This window comes from Macaca fascicularis, chromosome 14 (genome assembly GCF_037993035.2).
Source record: "Macaca fascicularis isolate 582-1 chromosome 14, T2T-MFA8v1.1".
In the NCBI taxonomy this organism is placed as follows: Eukaryota; Metazoa; Chordata; class Mammalia; order Primates; family Cercopithecidae; genus Macaca; species Macaca fascicularis.
Window position 1 is genome coordinate 19,738,751 of NC_088388.1, and position 13,106 is coordinate 19,751,856.

At 43.1% G+C, this 13,106-nt stretch overlaps 1 protein-coding gene across 50 annotated transcripts in view; it reads left to right on the forward strand.

Moving 5' to 3' along the window:
• The first annotated feature begins 1,214 nt into the window (after nucleotides 1-1,214).
• PHF21A (PHD finger protein 21A) overlaps nucleotides 1,215-13,106 on the forward strand; it is a 194,256-nt gene continuing 182,364 nt past the window's right edge. For 36 of the 50 annotated variants that reach the window (XR_010580805.2, XR_012423294.1, XR_012423288.1 and 33 more), the window contains exon 1: nucleotides 1,215-1,739. The gene's annotated coding sequence lies outside the window, so the exon portion shown is untranslated. Of the gene's footprint in view, nucleotides 1,740-2,854; nucleotides 2,958-3,888; nucleotides 3,948-13,106 lie in introns of those variants that run through there. The other 14 variants (XM_074013827.1, XM_015434850.4, XM_074013821.1 and 11 more) reach the window with 2 other exon arrangements.

Genomic DNA, 13,106 nt, shown 5'->3' on the forward strand with positions numbered 1-13,106 from the left:
AGAATAGGCATAAAATACTTTCACTAATAAAATATGACAAACCGCCGGATTATACGTGGCCGATTCCCAGTGATTGCCCTGCTACACAAAGCAGAAAAGTAAATGCCATCATCCCCCTTAGAACAAAAGAACTTAGGAATAAAAAACATGGAGAGGGGGGAGAAAGCAGCAATAAATAAAGGTGAGCGAAGGCCCCCGTCCCCCGCCCCTCCCGGGAGCGAGTGCTGGACTAAGTACTGCTAATAAAGTGGTTCAAGGGTAGTTATTTGGAAAGGGGGCGGGGTGGCGAGGGGAGGGAGCGGGCGAGCGGCGGCCGGGGATTGCATGTTGCATTCGACTTGAGGTTGCATCTTTCTCCTGTTGCCTGGACCACGCTCCCCCATTGCAGTGCTTCCCCATCGCTTCTCCTCGCTCCTGCCCCTCACGGCTTCCCCCCACCCCCTTCAAACTGCTGTTGCACTGGAGGGAGTTGGGGCCGCTCCGGAGCCTCTTTGCAGCTCCCGCCGGCGGGAGGGGGGAGTTGGGCTCGGGCCGCGGAGTTGGGGGGGCCGCCGCGGGCTCCGGCCTCGCCTCGGCTGCGGCTGCACGGGAGCCGAGCTGCGGCGCTGCACGGGCCCGGGATTGCGGCGGCCCCGGAGTTTGGCCGCCTTCGCCGCCGCTCGGTGCTCGGCCCCATCACGGCCGCCGCCGCCGCTGCACTGGAGTTTGGCTGCCGCTGCCCTACTTCACTCTAGTTTAGTTTCACTCACTTTACATCCGGGTTTTTTCCCTAGGCAATGGGCGCCGCAGCACACCCCGTTCCTTAGGCAAAGTGAAATAAATTCGCCGCACCGACACGTCAAGTAGTCCGCCCGCCCGAGCGCCGCCGCGGGCCCCCGTCGCCCCCCCTGCCGCCGCCCCACTGCCCCCGGTGGGGGGACCCGAGCGTCCCGGGAGCCGCGGGCCGAGGCGCGGGGGCCCGGGCCGGCCGCCGTACCACTCCGCCCGGCGGCCCCCTCCCTCCCCGCCGCGGCCCGCTCTCCCCCGGCGCCTCCTCTCCCCTCGCCCTCGTCCCCGCTTTCCCAGCCCCAGTCCCTCTCGCCCGGCTCTCGGGAGCGGCGGGGGCGCGCACGGCGGCGGCGGCGGCGGGCCGGCGGGGCCGCGCGGCGGGCTCCCGCGCGGGCGAGTGTGTCTGGGCCTGGGCGGAGGGATCCCCGGGCTGAGGCGGCGGAGGTGCTGCGGCCCGGGGCCGGGTGGTGAATGGGCTGGTGGTGCTCGCTGCTGCTGCTGAGAGGAGGAGGAGGATGAAGAGTTGGGCTTGTTTGTCTCCCACAGTTTCTCTCCTGCTGCTCTGATTCCCCCCTCCCGATTCCGGCCCGGGGCCTGTGTGTGTCCCTCCTGGAGGAGGAGGAGGATCCAGTTCCTCCCCCCAACCCCCTCCTCCCCACCCCCCCTTGCCTGGGGAAGAGGAGGAAAGAAACAGCCCAGAGAGAGAGAGAGAGAGAGAGTGAGTGAGAGAGAGAGGAGAGGAGAGGAGAGGAGGAGGAGGAGGAGGGAGAAGGGAACAACCTACCATCTTAACACACTAATATCTAAAAAGTGCGAGAGGCCCAGAGCAGCAGCAGAAGCAGCAGCAGCAGCTCCAGCTTCTTCCCTCCCTCCCCATGAAGAAGAGTTCCCTCCTCCTCCTCCTCCTGCTTCTCCTGCTCAGAGTTCCTGCCTCCAGCTGCCAGGGGGGACAGCCAGCCAGCAGCAGGAGGGTGCAGTATCCCAGCTTTTCCATTCTCTCTTCTCCTCACTCTCCTCTCTCTCTTTTTTTCTGGAGTAGCTCTATTTCCCCTCCCTCCCCCTTCCCCCTCTGCCTCTCTCTTCTCTCCCTCTGTCTTGTCGCTGGTGTTTGTCTCTGGGAGGATCAGGGGCTGCCTGCTTGGAGTTTGTTGTGGGGGGAGGTAGGGGGAGGGGAGGGGTGTGTGGGAGGGAGGAAGGAAAGGGGGGTGTTCTCGTCAGGACCCCTCAGTCAACTTGAGATTTGAGCAATAACTTCCCCTTCGGGGCGCCCCCCTGCGTGCCCTTCCCATACCTCCCCCCCCGAAAAAAAAGACAATGGGAAAACCTTGGCTCCCCCCCTCCTCCCCTCTGCCCTCCACCCCTCCCCAGGATAAATTGGAAGTAAGTTTATGAGCAGCCTCGGGAGCCTGGGCGCAGAGTGCAGGGCCGGAGCGGGTGACAGAGGCGGCGTGCCGGGGGCGGCGGGGAGGGGGCGTCACATTGTCCCGGCGGGGGGCCGGCCGGGGGCTGCGGGCGGGGGCGGGGGGCACGGAGCTTCGCCCGCCCCCCTCGGCTGTCCTTCGGCCCGGGGAGGGTAGCTGGGGCTCCTCCATCCCCCCCACCCCACCCCGGGATGCTGTCGGGGGGAAGTTTTTATTATGATTATTTATTTAATTAAAAAAAATTTTTTTTTGGAAAACCATCTTGTTTGGTGACTGAGGGATCTGGTTTAAAAAAAAAAAAGCTGCGGCTGCTGACGCTGCCGGGCCCGAGTGTGTGTGTTTGTGTATGTGTGTGTGAGAGTGTGAGTGTGTTGGTGCATTTGTCTTGGGTGGCCGGAGCAGCGTTGGGGAAATTCCGCTTATTCTTCTTCTTCTGCAACTTGTTATTCCGGAGAGTCTGCCTGCACCCCTCACCCCGGGGCCGGCCCTCTCGCATTCGCCCCCGCCGCCGGCGGCTGCGGGGCGCCCCCGGGACCCCGAGCGGGCCGGGGCGGACAGGCCGCTCCGAGAGGGGCCGCGGCCGCCCCTCCCCCGCCCGCGCCCCCGCCGGGGGGAGGGGCGCGCGGAGTGGGACTCTTTCCGTTTGGTCCAGCCCCGTCGTGCACGCAGTTCCCAACACTTCTCGTCATCCTCTCTTTGGTCTCTTTATTCTGCTGAGCGGTGCTGTTAGGATTTCTTTTTTTTTTCCCCCTGACCACGTTCGCGATGGTGGGTAGCAGCAAGGTGGCCCTGGTAGGGGAGGGGTTGGTATCGAGATTGGGCACCGGGGGAGAACGCCTTCTTTCAACTTTGTCTGTGGCTTGCACCCCCGGAGAAGGCCACAGGCCGGTTGTGGGGTGCAGATGTGCCGAGAGTGATTTCTAAGTAGTTGAGTTGTTGTGATGAGGGTACGACTGCTAATGGTCGGTAGGTTTTGTTTTCATTGGTGAATCTGGTGTCATCATATTCCGGTCATATGTTGAAATATTCTTTGTTTAGGTCTGGAAGTAGAGGATCTCACTCTGCACGTCCACATTGTGTTGTTTTTAGAATGATGTCTCTGGGAGTATGGATTTCTAGAATTTGAAATCTGAGTGAAGGTCCGGGCATGTGTGGGCCTCATCACCTGGCCTTGACAGTGAACTTTGTGGCTGTGTTTCGGATTTCAAAGATTTGCCCCATAGCTGAGGAACGAGTTGTGCATTTTTGCTAATAGTCGGTGTCAGGAATGTAGATGCTTGAGCTGGGGAAGTTAGAGAGGGAAGAACGTTTATATATAAATAATGGATAGTTGAATATTAGAATCAGATTAATTGGGGCTGATGAAAGTTTTGTTTTGTTTTTTTTTTAAAGCAGTTGTGCACTATGGGAAGGAAGTCTTTTCACAGGTTCACTTGATAGGGATTCTTTAAGGTGAGGGGTTGGAATTATCTCCTTTTTGAGAGGATTCTCACCAACATCTGTAGCTTTATTGACGGCCTGGTAAGGGTACTGAAACTGGGGCTAAACCATGTAAGCATACTTTTCAGTGTTTATGATAGTTGTTTACATCTGGTGTTCACTCTAAGCAATAGAAATAAATAGGTCAGCTTTGCTTTTGGTCTTTGAAGACTGGCCCCCTCCTTCCTTTTTTAAGTTTCACAATTTACTTGGTTTACAGCATTGTTGGAAACTGTTACTACATTTTTACTGGAAATACTATTATTCATTTTAATTTTGGTAAGTTCCTTCTTATTCTCTTCTTCTTCACTTGTTTATGGAGTCTGTGTTGTGGGCTTAAAACTAGTTTATTTTAGGGGGTCATTAAAAATGTCTGAAAAATACGTTTTCAAATCCCAGTACCTATCTTTTCATAGAAAAGAGGAAATTTTGTGTGCAGTTATGCTAATGCTTATAAAAAAATGTCTGTACTTAAAATGTTTGTAGATGTACAACTATCCTTAAGTGAAGAGCATAGTAATAGTGCACAAAGTTCTCAAAACACAAACATCTGGCTAACATGTTACAAATATTCCAGGGGCTTTTTTTTTGTTTTTTTTTGTTAACATCAGACTTTTGCTTTTGGTAACGTAATGGTATTTGCAGTTTGACTGGCATTGCTTGGCTGCCCATAATAAAGTTTTCTGCTTGGGTGCTATTGAAGACTTTTTAACTTAGTTTTTAGACAATTTTGCAGGCTGTATTTAAGCATGTTTTATTTTGGACTCAGGCAAGTCTTTGTGGAACTGGAGTAGTAATAGATGAAAAAGACACCTACCTGGGCTAAATTGTATTTTTAGAAGGTATAAGTGATGGATGGGGCCTATTTCTTTTAGCTTTGAAGGGTCCGTCCTTTTTCCTATTCAGTCGTCTGGAAGGAGCTGCCTCTGTAATACTCTTCTTCTGCTTACATGAAGATCTCTAAATGCTATCCAGCAGGAGGTGCTACAGCAAGATAAAGGAAATTTGTGAATTTTGAGGGTCTTGTTACTTACTACAGCTCTACTTAGCTTCAGCTAAGCAGCAGGATTAACACCTTAAAGTTCCAGAAAGATTTTGAGTAAGTCCGTTTAAAAAATTCTATTCATAAATTATGTTTGCTACTTGAAACTGAAGTCTTTGACTATACAAAGTAGATGTGTGATTGTGGATAGCTTAAGGATTCTGGGCCTAGGTACAGAGCACTGTTTAGAATTATTTTATTTGGAAGGGGAATTAGTCTTGTGTTGATGAGTGGGGTGTTGAGCACGTATTTTAAAAAAGTATTTCTAATTGTTATAAACAAAAGTAGTTGGTATGATTTAGGGCTTTAAGTCTTGTTATCCCTATAATAATACAAATAGGATATAGAGTAGTTGAGATTTTGGAAAGGGGGATAGTGTGTGGAAAAAAATTTAGACTTCTTGTAGTTTTTTCCCCTCGGATTTACGGACTATGATTCTAATATAGATCAGTTTTTAGGCACTCAGCTTTATAAATACGTATGGTTGATGTACTTAAGTTAGCCTGCAAAGACTGAGATTCTTGAACTGTAAATCAAGTTCTATCAGTGGTAGGTCATTGCTGATATAACAATAACTGCATAAGGATGAATATAGCTACTTTAACAGTTTCATAGCATTTATAGCGCATGGTCCTTTGAAACTCTGTTAGTGTTAGGTGAATTGATTATTACTGGAAATATCATGCCACTGTGGTTGCTTGTAAAGTTTTGTGTCAAAATTTTAAAAATTTGGGGATGCTAGAAACTTGATAAATCTGCTTTGAATTTTGTCTATTTTGTAGGCAAAATACTGTTTTCTCAGTAAGACCAAATGAGATAATACATATAAAAGTTCTTCGTAAGTGGTAAAAAAGCATGCGGATATTAAGTTGTTGAGATAGGTAACTAATTAATACATGGACAGAAGCTTCTGTCTTAAAATGCTAACTTTTTCCATATCAGTTGAGAAAGTAATACATTTAAAGTGCACTGGGCACTGTAAGTTTTTTTGTTTTTTAAGACAGAGTCTCGGTCTGTTGCTCAGGCTGGAGTGCAATGGCATGATCTCTGCTCATGGCAACCTCTGCCTCCCAGGTTCAAGTGATTCTCCTGCCTCTCAGCCTCCTGAGTAGCTGTGATTACAGGTGTCTGCCACTACGCCCGGCTAAGTTTTGTATTTTGAGTAGAGACGGGGTCTCACCATGTTAGTCACGCTGGTCTTGAACTCCTGACCTCAGGTGATCCACCTGCCTCAGCCTCCCAAAGTGCTGGGATTATAGGCATGAGCCACTGCGCCCAGCCTAAATTTGTGTTTTTAAATACTGCTGTGGTTACCAAAAATGTCTTTGTTATAGTTTTGAAGCTGCTTTTGAAAAAATGCTGCCTTGTCACTTTCCCATAATATATGTAAAAAAAAAAAAAAAAAAGAAGTCATTTTCCCTTTTGAAGATCCTATGAATTGTATGTCCCCTGTTACAGTTTTTCTTCATTTCTCCATTGATGTGATGTGATAGTAGTTGATTTTAGTGAGTGTGTAAGTTCCCTGATTCTTCTATAGACTCTTATTAACACAGAGTAACAGATGTCATGGTTAAAGTTTTGAATGTTTTGACTGACTCCGCTAACTTTCTGAAAAATTCTTACTGCCTAAAGCTTTCAAGCTTGTTTCACAGTGAAAAAGATGTATATCTGTATGTGTTAGTATTAGGTATATGTGGCTATATCATTTTTTTTTCTATTTTAGAAGGATGCACGAGGAAATGACTACTCAAATCTAGAGGAGTGCACTGAAATATTTTTGTGTAAAAATAACCCAAAAGTTTAAAGCCTGGAGTTTCAGCTCTCTTATAAACTGTGCTCACAAATTTGGAATATAAACATTTTAAAGTAAAATATAGATAATTAAGGACCCTGTGTTTGTGAGCTCATCAAAAGGTATATAGTATCTTAAATTTTAGAAGTGACTGTTCTTTTGAAATTGCCCCCTTTAGAAAGTAAATATAGAAACTTGCTTCTGTGAAGGGTGAGAAAAACACTTAACTGTTTAGATAAAATGAAACCTCTCAGGGTGTTATTAACTTTTTCATCCTACAGACAGTGAATAGTAAAGCTCTTTGTGAAGACATACTGAAGTTAAGGTTATATTAATGTGCTTTTAAATTTTGTATTCTTAGCATTTTATTGCTGAAGGCTTTTGTATTTAATTACTATTCAAAGAGAGAAGGGAAGGAATTAAAGTTTTAGGTCTCTGACCTTTGGTGAAATTCTTCTATATTTATATCTATAACTGATTTCTTGAAACATGTTTGAATTTTCATATTATTTTGTGCTGGGAAATGTTAATGATTTATGTTGACTTCTCAGGAACTTTTGTACATGGGCTTTTTTTGTAGGCCTAATAATTCTTCAGAAGCATAGAAATACGTTTTGATCACATTAATTTTCTCAGGTGTATATTTTTGCTGCTTTGCGATTTTTTAAAAAAGAGATAATATGTTGACACTGCATTAAATTTATTGTAGATAATTATTTCTTAAATAGCGTATGTTTTCTACTTTGGATGTTTGTGTGTATATGTAGCCATACTATTTTGTAGGCTTTCGTGTAATTCTTATATGTGTGTTAAATTTTTGAATAGTTATCTTTTGTGAAAATGTTGAAGTAGACTTTTATGAATAACTTTTCTATTACTTGTCCATCAATTCAGTCTTAATATTACGGTGAACTCTTCCCTTTTAGAAATTATATGTGAGGTTCAGCTATCCTTTGGACTCTTCTAAAGCAACTTTCTCACACTAGACTTCTGTCGCAATTTGAATACTCCTCCACTTCTCCCTTCTAGTACCCTGCAAGTCTCTCCCCTCTCCCTGCCTTAAAATAAATAAATAAATAAAAAAGACTTTGGTGAAAATTTCTCAGTTGAAGGCAACTATTTTCTATACTTTGGAATCAGTTACAGAAATGTTTTCTGCTTTTTTAAGTAGTCAAGAAAGTGAACCAGTATGGAGGAGATAGGAAGGGGATGAGGCCTAACAAGTTGATGATCTAGGTTTTATTTTGACTCTGTTTGTGGGCCTAGGGGGAAAAAATAACTTAAACACAGAAGCCAAAAAGATGGGTTTTGTTTTATTGTTTTGGCTGCATTGAGAATACAAACTGTCAGTACTTGAGGAGAAGGAGCAGCAGAAAGGAATTGATTTTTTTTTTTTCTGCTGCAGATCCAAGTATTGTTAACCATGTGCATCTCCAAAGCGACATACTTACAAATCAAACAGTAGTTGATTCTTTCACTCAATTAACAGTCAGAACCCTAAATTGTGTGTATGTTTTTTTAAATTTTAAATAAGTACCCCAAACTTTGGGGTAATGACAATAATTTCCTGATAAAAGTGGGTGATAGTAACCATGGCAACTGCTATCTCTGGCCTTATGGACAATATGTTGTATTGATGAAGCTTCAAATCCTTTATAGTAGCCCGTCACTTTTATGGTGAAATGTAGTAGCATGTGTTGCAGATGATTTTTAGCTGGATTGCGTTAAATTTGTGTGCCAGCTTATCTTTCCTTGTTAGGAATTTCTTGGACTATATTCCAAAACATGTTTGTGAAGGTGCTGTTGCCTGAAAATAACCCACCACCTGTGTTAGGCCTCCTGATGCAGATTGCACTTAGTTCTTTCCCAGCCTCCTTCCACAGTCTTGCAGAAAATAGGAGGGTGTGTAGCAACTGTATATATGTAAATTCCAGCTCAAACCTATCAGCTTGTGTTTGGACGTATTACTGATAGCTTAAAAAAATCTTTTGTGTTTTCAGAAGAGGTCAGTGGATGAGAGAAGTGGGCTTGTAGTTGAATACTGTTTTTCTTTCTAGAAGTGTGTGTGTGTGTGTGTGTGTGTAGGGAATTAGAGGTGAGGAATGGAGGGCATAAATACTGAGTAAGGACTTGACAAAAGTAGAACTTCAGTATTTTTTGTTTGTTTTTGTGATGGTGTGTGTACATATTACTATAAAAATTATTTCCTGTTGGGCGATATTAGAATATGGGAAATGTTTGCTTCTGAGAATTTTCTTCAAGAAAAATTATTTATAAAATATATCTTGAATAATTGTTAAAAGGCAACCTGTTAAAGCAATTAAGCTTTTTTTTTTTTTTTTTGAAATGGAGTCTCGCACTGTCACCAGGCTGGAGTGTAGTGGCATGATCTCAGCTCACTGCAACCTCTACCTCCCAGGTTCAAGTGATTCTCCTGCCTCAGCTTCCCGAGTAGCTGGGACTACAGGCGCACGCCACCACACCCAGCTAATTTTTGTATTTTTAGTAGAGAGGGTTTCACCATGTTGGCCAGGATGGTCTCGCTCTCTTGACCTTGTAATCCGCCAGCCTCAGCCTCCTGAAGTGTTGGGATTACAAGCGTGAACCATCGTGACCAGCCAAAACAATTAAACTTTTTTGTGAGGGAGGATTAGAGAGTGTTAAAATGGATCCATTCAAACTTTAAAAAACTGTTTCAAAAATTATATTTTTATTACATCAAGTCTTTTTGCTTTTTAAGCATTTTTTCTTTGCTTCTCCTACGTAAGATTTTTCTAATGTGAAAATGTTGATCTAAATATTGATACTTTTTCCAGTATGTGCTAGAGAAACTGTGTGCCACAGCAGAGAATATACAAATTTGATCTAAATTTGATTAGACCCTGATAATAAGATACAGTCAAATTGTGCTAGATAGTTCAGACTTTCTTGAAACTTGCTGTGATAACGTGGTTTACCTACTACAAGTCCCAGTATGCATTGCAGTTTTTGCTTAACTTCAGATTGGAGCACTGCATTCTGGGACCTGTAGTTGATTTAAACAGTACGGAAAACCCTTCCCTCTTGTCTACTCCATTTTATACACAGCTTCCCAGGCCTCTAAGAACTTTCTGCTAAGTAGTTTGATTACTAATATTACGATTATTATACTGCTCAAATTCTAAAGTGAGTCTTCAGAAACAACCTAGTGTTTTAGTTTACCTTAGATTAGTTGATTGTATTTTTTATCAGATACTATAAGGTTTACACACAAAATAATATATTGAAAACTTAACTTAGCAGATGTAAATTATTTTTATGCACGTGGTGATACAAGTCTCTTTATAATTATGGCATCATTGATTGCTAGTGTGGGCATGAGAAGCCTCTTATTATCAAGACTGATATATATGCTGTTCCTTTTTTTTTTTTTTTAATGGGGATAGTTATTCCGTAAGGTTGGATGGAAGGTTTTTTGTGCCAGTATTTAATTTCAGAGTTCTGTGGTTCTTCTGTAATAACTGTCAACATCTTGAATATCAGTACTCTTTAACTGGAATTCCTGAAAATAAATGTGGTTTTAGTGTAAATTTAGTACTTGAAGAGGTAGTCTGAGGCAGAGAAAGAGGTGAGATGTCTTTAATAATTTGCTTATATTTTTATTTGAAAAATTTAAATTTTTTTTGAGGATTCTACTTTAATTTTGTTAACTAGTATCAGAGGGTTGTTGCAGGGATTAATTGTTAAAATCTATGACAGTGCCTAGCACAGAGCTTGGCACATAATAAGGGCTCAGTAAATGTTTAGAATTAGCAGCAGCAGCAGCAGCAGCAGCAGCAGTAGTAGTAGTAGTTACTGTTATTTTAAAAAATAGCACGCTTCACATTTTTTTCCTCTCTTTTTACAATATAATTTGATCAGAAGCCCAGGCTGTTCTAAGACCTTGAGATTCTTGGCTTATGGTAATGATGTGGCAAATTCCTGAGAATGTTTTTGCGGTGTGTAAGATGTCCTTGCACCTCAGTTTCTCCCTAAGTGATGTAGGCCTCCAAAAGGACTATCACACCAGCAGCTGAATATTTTGACTGGTATTCAGCTCTGCCGGTCTAGTACTCATTGCATCTATACCACAAGCCTTTGGTTGACTTCAGAAAGTTCAAAAGATAATGAAAATTTATTTGTTTACAATGTTTGCACTGGTAGAATATCCAAACTAGTTGATTAAGGAAAATAAGATGCTGCAAAATGCCCCTTGTGTTACAGTGTATGTAACCTTGGAAAAATTCTGTTGTGTTTAGAAGCATGTACCAATCTATCACTGTAATTCACAATATTACAGGATTGATGTATTGGAGGCCAGTAAGCAGCCCCAGAAAGAAAGTGTAGTTTCAAAAAATCTTAAATCTTTACGTTAATTTTCTCTTTTAGGACACTGACTTCTTTTAGGCTCTTGAACTTGTAGGATAGTTTTATTTGCATGGCTGGTCCCTTCTGGCTGTTTGAGAAGGGAAAGGAATGCCTGAGGATATTGGAAAATGTAAGCAAAGCGTAAGCTGCAATGTATATGTCTTAGTTTGAATGTATGCAGAAGCAGGGCAGTGCTTTTCTTACTTGCTTAGCCAGTATCTTCTTCCAACTTTTTCTCTTGCGAGGAGTTCTTAGAATATTGTTGCTGAGGGCTACCATGTTTATTTAAGAAAACTCTGCCTTTAGTTTTATTTATTTATTTATTTATTTATTTATTTATTTATTTGAGATGGAGTCTTGCTCTGTTGCCCAGGCTGGATATGGAGTGCAGTGGCACGGTATTGGCTCACTGCAACCTCTGCCTCCCAGGTTCAAGCAATTCTCATGCCTCAACCTCTCAAGCAACTGGAATTACAGGCATGCACCACCATGCCTGGCTAATTGTTGTATTTTTAGTAAAGACGGGGTGTCACCATGTTGGCCAGGCTGGTCTCTAACTCTTGGCCTCAAGTTATCTGCCCACCTCGGCCTCCCAAAGTGCTGGGATTACAGGAGTGAGCCACCACGCCCAGCCCAAGTAATATTTTTTAAAGTATTTGTTTATATAGCAGACCAATCCACTGTAATAATACTAGCCTCCACCTGACATAGTTGTGATTTAAAATTTGTTAATATGGCCAGGCATGGTGGCTCAGCGCCTGTAATCCCAGCTCTTTGGTAGACTGAGGCAGGTGGATTACCTGAGGTCAAGAGTTTGAGACCAGCCTGGCCAACATGGCAAAACCCCATCTCTACTAAAAATAGAAAATTAGCTGGGCATGGAGGCAGGCGCCTGTAATCCCAGCCACTCGGGAGGCTGAGGCAGGAGAATCGCTTGAACCCGTAAGGTGGAGGTTGCGGTGAGCTGAGATTGTGCCATTGCACTCCAGCCTGGGAGACAGAGCAACACTACATCTCAAAAAAAAAAAAAAAAAAGTTAATATGTAGATTAGACATTAAATAGATTCTTTAGATGTGTCCAAAATGTATGGGATCTGGTCTGATATGCTTCTACTTTGTAAGCTGTTTTATTTATATTACATCAATTTGTCTTTTCAAGACCTAATATTAAAATGAAATAAATTCAGCAGTTACAAAGGAGTTAATACAAAGGGTTAAATATAAGGAGAAAAATAGTCCCTGGTGTTAATGGGCCAATACAGAAAATATTAGGTTTGGAGGAATTCTCATTCCATATTTTTATCATTATGGTACCCATGTGATTACTGAAATGCTAAAGTTGGAAATCAGGAGAGGAAATAAGGAGAGTAAAACTGGGCAACCATGTGGATTCAGTGTAGAGACCTTTGACACACCTAAATTATTGAGCAGTTTTCTTTTTTAATGAAATGTCCCAGGTCAGTATAAAGGAATGTGATGTTGCGATGATGTCAGAAGACTTGGCCTTAAGTATACTCCTGTCACTTAGTTGTACACTCTTGGGAAATTCATCCTTGCTGGGCTTTAGTGGTAAAATGGGGATAATAATAAGGGCCTGCTTCACTATGATATTAAAAGGATTAGATAAGATAATACTCGTGAATGTACTTTATATTACTAAAGTTGTATATGTAAATTGAATTTTTAATCAGCAGTAAGGGGCTGGGTTTTAAGATATTTGTCTATATCATGTTAATATTAATATTATACAATTTTAAATAATGAGTCAGAACCAAAAAATTAGTGATCCACCCTGCTCCCAATAGACCAGTTCTTTTTTTTTTTGACACGGAGTCTTGCCCTGTTGCCCAGGCTGGAGTGCGGGGGGGCCATCTCGGCTCACTGCAACCACTGCCTTCTAGGTTCAAGTGATTCTCCTTCCTCAGCCTTCCCTAGTATCTGGGACTACAGGCATGTGCCACTACACACGGCTCATTTTTGTATTTTCAGTAGAGACAGGGTTTCACCATGTTGGCTAGACTGGTCTCTAACTCCTGATCTCAAGTGATCCACCTGCCTCAGCTTCCCAAAGTGCTGAGATTATAGGCCTGAACCACCGCGCCTGGCCCAATAGACAAGTTCTTGACATGTGTTTACGTGTGTGTTTATGGTGTAGTTCTTAACAACATACACATTGATACATATGTGTGTATATTATAAGTATCATAAATGTGCTGGT